The sequence below is a fragment of the Amphiura filiformis genome, chromosome 2 (assembly GCF_039555335.1).
Source record: "Amphiura filiformis chromosome 2, Afil_fr2py, whole genome shotgun sequence".
Taxonomy (NCBI): domain Eukaryota; kingdom Metazoa; phylum Echinodermata; class Ophiuroidea; order Amphilepidida; family Amphiuridae; genus Amphiura; species Amphiura filiformis.
Genome location: NC_092629.1, coordinates 1,144,722 through 1,155,696, shown reverse-complemented (window position 1 = coordinate 1,155,696; position 10,975 = coordinate 1,144,722).

Here is a 10,975-nt window from a genome sequence, read left to right as displayed (position 1 = left end):
GTGATGCCCATATTGTTAGCATCTGTGACCTTGACAGTCTATCGATCTGGTCTAAACATGACTATGATACCATTCATCGGGTTATTCAGTTTGTAAACTCATCAGGGTTGCCAAACCCGCAATTTGGTAGCCCAATTGGGCGACTTTTGAAGATTTTTCCCGCGACTTTTGACAATTTCCTGTCCCATAGAAACCAATGGTTAAGAAAAAATTTGGGCGACTTTTCAACATTGGCTCCCGCGACTTCCGATAGTTTCCTCATCTTTTGATAAATGTACGTACTACATGATTATTTAGTCATCTTGTTGTCGTTTGTTTACTATCACTTATTTGTATCCTTTATCTTAATATTGAAAGATGAATATCAAATAAATAAATCTTGAATCTTATCATTACTGATTTCATTAATTATTAAAACACGATTAATTAAATGAATTAATTTATTAAAATACGGGCGAACGAACCGGCCCCATCTTCAGTCATAGCTGTCATAACTTTATTTGCATATTTGCCTCAGTCAATTCTCCCTATCTGCTGACTTTATTTGCATATTTGCCTCGGTCAATTCTCCCTACCTGCTGACTTCGTAAACAAACCATTTTAAATGACCAAAAGACACGGGAATGTTCCCTTTCGACTCCAAAGTTTTTGTGAAAGACATCCCAATAATTATTATATTTATTTAAACATTTTTAATTACAAAATCAGGACCCCACTATAACATAAAATTGATCTCACCCGGTTCTGTAAATCCGTTCAAGCCTGAGACCGTCTCAGGTCCAAGCCACGGCCCACGATGGCCGACAACAGTGGCACTGGTTAGACTAGCGAGATGTTTTGGTTAATTTTTCATCCTTTCACCGGCTTCATCCAGTCAATCCAATTATCACGATGATTATTACAGTTACGGATATAAACTCACGATCGAGACGTGCCTAGATTGTTGATATTTCTAATCGATGTTTTAACATCAGTTGCAAGTTTGATGTAATATGTGTATTTTGTTGCAAGACAAGTGTTGATCGAGAAATCGATCTACTATCCACGACGATCTACCACACACATTTCTCGTAGCGTATTTTGTGATTTCTGCACATTAAACTTGATATTCCAGCACGGAATTTCAAGTTTTGAGATGATTATTGTCTAACCAGCGCATCATTTTTAGGTGTATTCAAAGCACAACCTTTGTGTGCTGTAAGCAGCTTATTCAGTTAATGAAGAAATACTGAGGACACAATTTTTCCCGATGTTGCTTGTTTGATTGCTAATCAACAATGATATTAATCAAAACATGAAAGCGCCCCAACGTCATCACGAGACGGCGACTCCCATTGGTTCATGGTCCCTGCCATCAACAACAACTGCCCAACAACGACCCGACCTGGAACAATGGAATCATCACTTTTCTCAGCATGGGTAAATGAGTTTTCCATTTGCTGCGCCTTGTAAAACTGAATTTAATACCAAATTCGATCGTTTGTATTGCCTCATGAAATGACTGAGTGAGCCTTGCACAACAAAAGAATCGGTTGACCAGCGTTCAGAGTGTAATAGACTGTTTCAAACACGTCAGCCGTTTGGAGGCATATATTTGCTGAGACTTCTCTAGATGCTGTTGAATCGTTGTCAGATAAAAGAGCTTGACCAATTTTTATCGCGATTTTTCGCCGGACTGAGAAACAGACGGAAATTTGTTTTTAAGAAGCTTACAATGGGCTACATCCTTTCAGCTAGGCCTAGGGCTAGGCCTATAGGCTTACAATGGGCTGCATCCTTTCAGCTAGGCATAGGGCTAGGCCTATAGGATGACTGGATTCACTCTTGTAAGAATCCAATTTCAGCATCCAGAATGCAACATCTTCTGCAGGTAATGTAATTCTGCAGCACTTCCATTTTCATGGGCTTGAAATAAATTTAGAACTGCATACTCATGTACTTGAGTTGATTTTATGCATACAGCATAGGCTCGAAGCATAGACTTATGTTCTTCAATGTTTGGAACTCTGTGAAAAGTTGAATGTGTTTGGTCAATTTTGGATTAGATTGACCATTTTGAACTGAAGTTCATGGAACTGTACCCTTTGCTCTATGTCATGTTTGCATATACATGCAGAATTCAGAGGAAATGTAAGTTTTAGTAAGCTTACTCTTTCCCTTGTCTAACCATGTTTAAGAAAAAAAGTCAAATGAGAAGGATCTATTTTAGTTATTGTATAAAACAAATGAATGTTTCTAATTCGGGCAATGGAAAGAATATTTTCATTCGGTGAAAGATGAAATGTTGGTGTAATGAACAAACTCAAATTCTTTGTACCAGATTGCATTATTGTACATTTATTCAACCTTATTTGAACTATGGAATATTACTTTGGGGAAACACGTGCAAAACATATTTGGATAAAGTTGTGAAAGATGGAATGTCCCATTCCACTCGGCTGACGCCTCGTTGAATGGAACATTCCATCTTTCACCTCATGAAAATATTCATTGCCCTCATAAACATTCACTATTTATATACTCACGGACATGCAGACCATCCAATTTTGTTACTGACTCATTACATTCTCTTTCCTACAGATATTTCCGGGCAACTTTGACACCACCACCGAGGTGACCACAATTTTTTCTGAACAAGTGTATGTCAGGATTGTGCGCGTCAACTTGCTGACCATAAGTAATAGTTACTACGCACTGAGATTCGAAATATTAGGATGTAAAAATCAATAGATATATGACACAACGCGACAGAATGAGGCAGATGCCGTCGACTTGGTGGATGACAATGTTATAAAGTCTGCACAAAAAGTAACGCAGCTGTTATACATGTGCCTATATCATCAGAACTAATAATTATTTTATTCGCTAAATGCGCTTCGCGTAAGGGATCTGGAATGAGCGTTTCGACCGTATTTTTTGTGGGACATGAGAGCACATCAAACATATCGAATTTGATAAACATAAAAATTTGATTAACTATTCAACTAGTGTGCATCACTCCACATGAGCTCTGACAAATCACCATAATTACGCTGTTTTTACTTTGGATTACCTATTGAATTTTATATCAACATCTTCATCTTGATGTCTGGAATTTACTGATCAACTTTATTTTATAAACTTGATCACTGTTTTGGAGAAAATATATGACATTTGATTTCATATTTTGTATTATAATTCAACTTGGACTACAAATCTACATCACTGGTATTGATTTTCTTCCAAGAACATCCTGCCTATATAACAATGAACTTAACGAGCATAACAAAGGGAGCTGTCAATCATCTATGGCAGTCTTTCCATGGTACTTTCAATGGATTTACAAATGTGGACATATTTGATCACTCTATGTGGAAAATTGAACCAAAAACTATGTCAACAACAATAGCTGTCAACCCAGATATATTTGATCAACTATCTTATGAACTATGTGCTAGATATGGTACAGCAGAAGACAAGGGCAGGTACGGCCGTATCTTCAGATGTGTTATGCCTGGAGATACATTACAACATGTAACCATCACTTGCTATGCATCTACCAACACTATCTCAGTCCAAGGATCACTCCATCAAACTTGGATAGATACCATCTTAACAGAAATTGGTAACAAATTAGCAGAAGAGAATGTTGCAGCCTTCCCCTTCACACCTGGTCCTTCTACTTCTACGCCAACACATAACCACGCTATCTCATCATCGGACAAAAGTGAAAATCTGCCAACATTTGAACTCAATCACGAACTGATGACAGACTCTTCTGTTCAAACTAGAGTTACATCTTGTGATGCACAAACTCAAACTGACTCCGCTCCAGATGAAACACCTCAACTCAGAAGGAAAATTCAAAGCCTGCAAGACAAGGTAAAGGATTTCACCTCACAGCTACAAGAATTTAGAGACTTGCGACAAAACTTTACCCAGATTTCATCAGCATTTCGCGAACTCAGTGAGCGTAACAGTGTACTAGAGGCTGAAATTTTCAGTCTAAAGGAGACCCATGTGCAGAACTTTGAACTTCCCAAAACAGCAAGTCGCCTATCCCAGCCAACAGAAAGTGCACCAGCAGTAACAACATCAAATTCCTACAGCGCTTTATTTGATCAGGTAGCAGAAACTGCTGTTCCTTCAGCCCCCAGCATCGACTTGATGACCCCAGACAAACATGTCCCCGCTAACTCAGCAAAGTCAAGGCCTACTACTAAACCAACTCCAAGACCAACAAGACAACCTACAAAAAGTACTAGTGAGAAACCACCGCCGAAAGAATGCCCACAGATCCTAATTTTTAGTAACTCTATATGCAAGCGGATTGATGAAGATAGATTCTACAAAGGAAGGTCCACAAAAGTATTTGCTAAGAGTGGAGCAACCATAGTTGAGATTCAGAGACTTGTAGAGGATTGTGAGTATGTAAACCCAAAACATGTCATCCTACAAGCATGGACTAATAATGTAAAGCGAGAATCAACCGAGGCTTGTGAAGCCAAAGCGCGACGTCTTGTCAATGCAGCTCTTCAGAAATTTCCTAACGCGCACATCATTGTATCAAGTATTCTTCCCCGACTGATCCCCCTTGCCAAGAAGTAATGTCTTAAACGGAGTTATATATGAACTGAACACCATCTTTGAACGAAATTGTCGCGCTAGTGCTCGCGTATCATTTGCAGACCATGCCTCATCATTTGTTACAGAAGGAGGACATATTAGAGAAGACCTATATTGGGACAAGGTTCACCTGAACAACCATGGCATCAGCAGACTTGTAAGGAACTTTAGAAATGTAATAGACTCTACTACTACTACTACTACTACAAAGTTCTTAGGGCGCAATTCGCAAAGAAAGCATCGTTGCGCTTACAGTAAAAAACAAATACATAAGAAAACCAATTCAGAATAAAACAGTTCAGAATAAATAAGTTTTGAGTCTTTGTTTGAAAAGAGTGACCGATGGCGAAAGTCTGATTTCTGTTGGTAATGAGTTCCAGCGCTTAACACCAGCTACAGGGAAACGACGATCACCGGCGACACTGATGGATCTATCAGCCAGGAGACGCGTGGTGTCATTACTTGATCTGAGAGTCCTTTGAGGAATATAAGGAGTCAGTTTGTTGGAGATGTCAACCCCTTTTATGTGGAGTCAACATCAGCAAGGAACATAGGTCTTTCTTCTCGTATATATAGTGAACATGGTGAAAAACAATGTGAAATTAAAAGGACTATTTCAAGCAATCAAACTGATCATTCATATTGTATAGGTTCTACATGTAATGATAACACATCTTCTTCATCTATGACTATTGTAAATAATTCTAATAATAACATCAATAGCCAAAATGTAAATTCTATTTATTCACCTCATCATCATGTCTCAAGTGATACCTATTGTGCTCATAAAGTCACTCCCTCTAATCACAATCATCCATTCATTCATTTTCATTCAAGTGTTTTTGATGTTATTGACCAAGGTAATAGTGATGATACAAATAGATTATGTTTTGAAAAAGCAGATGTTTATCCTGAAAGTACTTCTGTAAATTACAATTGTTCCCACAATACTCCTAGTAATAACAATGTTCATGTAAATAATATAACAAATGATATAAATATTGTAAATAATATGAGTGATGACACTAAACATGTTAATGCTATTCTAAAGAAATCTGTACATATAAAATCTAGTGCTATTACATGTAGTAGTAATAATGATGTTTCAATCAGTACTTCTGATATGGAAAATGAAAATTCTCATGATGTTTATGCCAATGGTGCAGACAATGGAAATCTTGATGATGAAGAAATTACTAGTGTCACATCATGTGACAACAATGAGTGTACAAACAAGTGTTGTAAGGTAAAAGATAAAAATAGTACCGGTAAAAAAAAGAACTGAAACTTTAAAAACTGTAAAGAATGTCAAAATTTGCAAGAAAACTGAAAATGATTTTTGTGGTGAGTGTGTAAGAAAAATCTTAAAAAATGATCTTTATGTAACTTGTAATAATTGTACTCTTGATTTTCACCTTAGATGTGTTGATGATAATGATGTTAAGCAAAATAATAATTGGTATTGTAAGAATTGTTTTCACAAACTTGCTAATGATGAACTTCCTCTTAATGAGGGCTTTATTGATTTAAAGTGTAAGATTAGGAAGGGTCTTAAAATAGCTCATTTAAATATCCAGGGTTTAATCCACAAAGTTGATGAGGTTAATTTCCTTTTGAATGACAATGCTATTGATGCGTTATGTATTAATGAGACTTGGTTAGATAAGGATGTTGATGACTCAGAAGTAGAAATAGATGGTTATAATACTTATAGACTTGATAGACAAAATGGTAAAATACGGGGTGGAGTTTTATGTTATGTTAAAAACAGTATTTTGTCAAAACAAAATGAGGATTTATATGATAATGATATTGAAGGTATTTTTATTGAACTTAATTTAACCAATACAAAGCCTATTTTAGTTGGCAGTATTTATCGCCCACCAGACTGTACTGTTGATTTTCTTGATAATCTTGATGATATATTTAAGAAATGTAACAATTTATATGATGATGTATATATTTTAGGAGACTTTAATTTAGATCAGGTTAAAATTGGTAATTTAAGAAAAGTGACAAGGTTGGCAAACAATTCTAATATGAAACAAATTATAACAGATTATACAAGAATAACTGAAACTAGTAAAACAAAAATTGATTTAATATTTGTATCAAAACCAGAACTTATTATCTCATCTGGTGTTCATAGTTTAGGTCTTAGTGATCATTCATTAATATATGCTGTAAGAAAATGTAATAAGTTGAAACTTCCAACAAAAATTGTAAGATCCAGATGTTTCAAAAACTTTAATGAAGCAGATTATATTGATACAATCAAAAATATTGATTGGGGTAGAATTCGTAATATAAATGATGTCAATGAAGCACTTAATGAATGGCAGTCTTCATTCAATGCTGCCTGTGACAAGCATGCACCATTTAAGGAAAAGAAAGTTAAAGGTTGTTTACCTGAATGGGTGAATAGTGATTTTTTGAGACTAAGTAAAGATAGGGACTACTATTTTTCAAACGCACATAAGACAAATAATGCTGAAGATTGGAGTAAAGCAAAGTCTCTTAGAAATAAAGTAAACAATATGAAATATTCACTGAAAAAGAGTTATTGTAACGAGGCTATAAGTAACAATATAAATAATAGTAAAAATCTTTGGAAAACAATTAAGAAAATTATACCAAACAAAACATCAAGTATACCTACAGCAGTTGTTAAAAAGAATGGTAATTACTCAGGTAACAAAAAGGATATGGCAAATGAGTTCAATGAGTTTTTCACTTCAATAGGTAATGAACTTGGGAGTAAATTTAATAATAACAATGATAATTATGTATGCACTTGTAATACTATATGTTCTCATCAAAATCATAGTGTAAACAAATTTAGTTTTAGAGCAATATCTAATGAATTTGTTCTCAAACAAATAAGTAAAATGCAAAATTGTAAATCGTCAGGATTAGATCCATTCAATGTAAGGTTATTAAAGTTGGCTGCGCCTTTCATCTCAAAATGCCTTGTTCATATTTGCAACCTGTCTTTGAATGGGTCTACTTTTCCTGATGCATGGAAGAAGGCTAAAGTAACTCCAATATTTAAATCGGGTGATAAAACTAATGTTAGTAACTATAGACCTATCTCTGTATTACCAATTGTATCAAAGATCATTGAAAGAGCTGTTCATGATCAATTATATGAATATATGAGTAATGTAGGACTGTTATCAAATGCTCAATCAGGATTTCGTCCGAATCATTCCACAACAACAACCCTTCCAGATGTGCAAGATTACATTTTAAAGAATATGGATACAGGTTATGCTACAGGAGTTTTATTTATAGACTTAAAGAAAGCATTTGATACTGTAAATCATGATATTCTGATTAGGAAACTTAAACAATATGGGGTATATGGGGATGAATTATTATGGTTTAAATCATACTTAAACAACAGAGAACAAACTGTTAATGTTAACTCAACTCTTTCTGACTTTAGGCCAATTGATATTGGTATTCCTCAGGGCTCAATTTTAGGTCCTTTACTGTTTATCATTTTTGTTAACTGTTTACCTAATGCTGTGTCTGAATGTAAAACTGTAATGTATGCTGATGATACCTCTTTAATGTGTAAAGCTAAAAATGAATCTGATCTTAAAATTCAAATGGAGTCATGTCTATGTAGGGTAGCTGAATGCTTCAAAGTAAACAAACTCACTTTAAATGTTGAAAATACTAAGTTTATGATCTTTGGTACAAACAAAATGCTTGAAAAGTTCAACGATGTACATTTATTATATAACAACAATGATATTGAAAGAGTAGATGAGTTTAAATATCTAGGTGTAAAATTTGATAGCAAGATGTCTTGGTCAGCTCACGTTGATAATGTTAGTAAAACTATTTCCAAAAGAACTGGTATAATAAAACATATAAAATATTTCCTTCCATATAAAACCACTGTAATGTTATCAAATGCTCTTGTTATTCCCCACTTTGATTATGGCAGCATGGTCTGGTCAAATTTTAGTGTAGAGTACCATAATAGGCTTCAGGTACTTCATAATAATTTAGCTAGAATAATTCTCTCAGCAGATATAAGGACACCAACTAATGATTTAATGAATACATTGCAGTGGGTTAAACTTGATCAAAGATGGCATAATACTCTATTAATGACTGTTTTCAAATGTTTAAAGAACGAATATCCATCATACTTATCTTCTCAATTTGATTTTGTTCATGATAACCATAATCATATAACTAGAAATCATACTTCTAATACATTGATTGTTCCAAAATTTAAATCAAATTCAGGTCAACGTACTTTTCACGTCAGGGCAGCCTATGCATGGAATTCTTTGCCACCGACAGTAAGAGCGCAGATGGAAAATATGACTTTAGGCCAATTTCAGTCAAAAATTAAAGACATTTAGGCCTGTCTTTATGTACATTTTGTCCATTTGCTGGCTTATTTTTTGTATAAATATAATTATTGTATTTCTGTATTTTGAATCATGGTATTTATAATTTTCTTGTATTTGATGATACCATTATACTTATTTGTAATACTAGTATATTATGTATGCTATTTTTGTAAATATTGTGTATCGTAATATATTTTGTTGCTATAACATGTATACAATGAGGGCCTGCTTGAAAAGCAGTGCTTGTCACTGAAGCAGTATTACCCTCAATAAAGAAAGAATAAATAATAATAATAATATTCTGAATACGAAGAATGTCTTTCTGATATCAAATGATTTTCATTTTTGAAATTCACGATATAATACAAATTTTATGACAAATGTCACATTTTTGATATAAAACAGTCCTCGAAGTTAATTTTATAAATCTAATGACATATTCTTATTAAAGTGTATGTAGCTGGGAGGAAAAGCCGACGATCAATTGAAAATTTTGAACTTTCATATTGAAGATATGGATTTTTTTCCCCAAAAAGACCTAATTTTTTTGGTGTTTTGGGATCTTCAATACGAAAGGTCAAAATTATCAATTGATCGTCGGCTTTTCATCCCACCTAGGCAAACATACACTTAAATCATCAGATAAATCATCAGAGTATAAATCATCAGATTTATAAAGTTTACTTCGAGTGCTGCTAAATATCAAAAATATCAATTTTTAATCATTTGCCATAAAACGTGTATTACATTGCGAATTTCAAAAAACCAAAATTATTTGATATCAGAAGGACATTCTTCATATTCAGAATGCAATTCGATATGTCTGATGTGCTCTAATGTCCCACAATAAATACTGTCCAAACGTTCATACCACACCCCTTAAACGCGAATAAAATATTTTATTACGTGCTGCCGCTGAATGCTTAAACATAATACACAACACATTACACAACATTCATATAGGAGATTGACGCCTTACCGCAGCAGCTCTGGTGTTAGTAATGTGCCGTAACGAGATAAAAAAAGGCCTACGTGGACTACTGGTACCAAGGAAAGAGTAGTGTAACGGGATTTCCCCCCTATAAATAGCGTGTTTTTCCCCCGGGGGGAGGGGGGTACTCAAGTTTGGTTTTGGTAGGGACGTGCCGCTGAGATTTTGGCAGTAGACCCATATACAAATATTTCAAGAAATTTGGACCCATTGATATACCAAAAGTCAAAAATTTCGGCCGAATTTACCCAAAATTGTCTTAGTTTTACAAATTTTCCCAAAGTTTTGGGAAAATGTTGAAAATTTTGGCTAGTTTAAGGAAAAATTGGGCTGAGTAAGGAAAAATTGAGGAAATTTTGAAAAAAGTACCCATGCATCTACCCAAATATGCGTTGAAAAAGGGGTCATTGATATACCAGAAGGCTGAAGGTGCTACCCATGTTTGCGGCACGTCCCCGTATGGTCATTTGTACTGAGTACCCCCGGGGTTTTCCACTGTTTTGCAAGCCAAATAATCACGTGTTTTGCGGTATTTCTGTTGTGTACAACCCCTGCTCGTGTACGGTACTTCAGTTATTTTCAGAAGTTCTGCATTGTATTCAGCGCGTACTGATAACGTTGTAAGCTGTTGTACAGGAAGCGGCTTCGCCTTTGTGAAGATTTAGCAATCGCGGACGCTGATTGGTTGAAAGTCAGCTGATCCAAACTTTGGCGTGGGTTCGACGTGCGCGATTTGAGAAACTTGTCAGACCAAGCTTTTTAATTGCGAAATGTCCATTGCAGAAATACATGCGATGCAAGAAAATTTCGTCTTCGATAAATCACTTGAATTGTCGTTAAAATACCATTGTCCATTGCGTACGTCATGAGCTGAGTATCATTGAACTCAAATTCAATCTTCCACTTCTGTTGTGCTCTAGGGACTGTATGACAAAGTAATTGATATGCAAATGAGGTAACTTCTTTGCATTCCTGAGTTGGGACATCAGCTGTAGCTCACGGT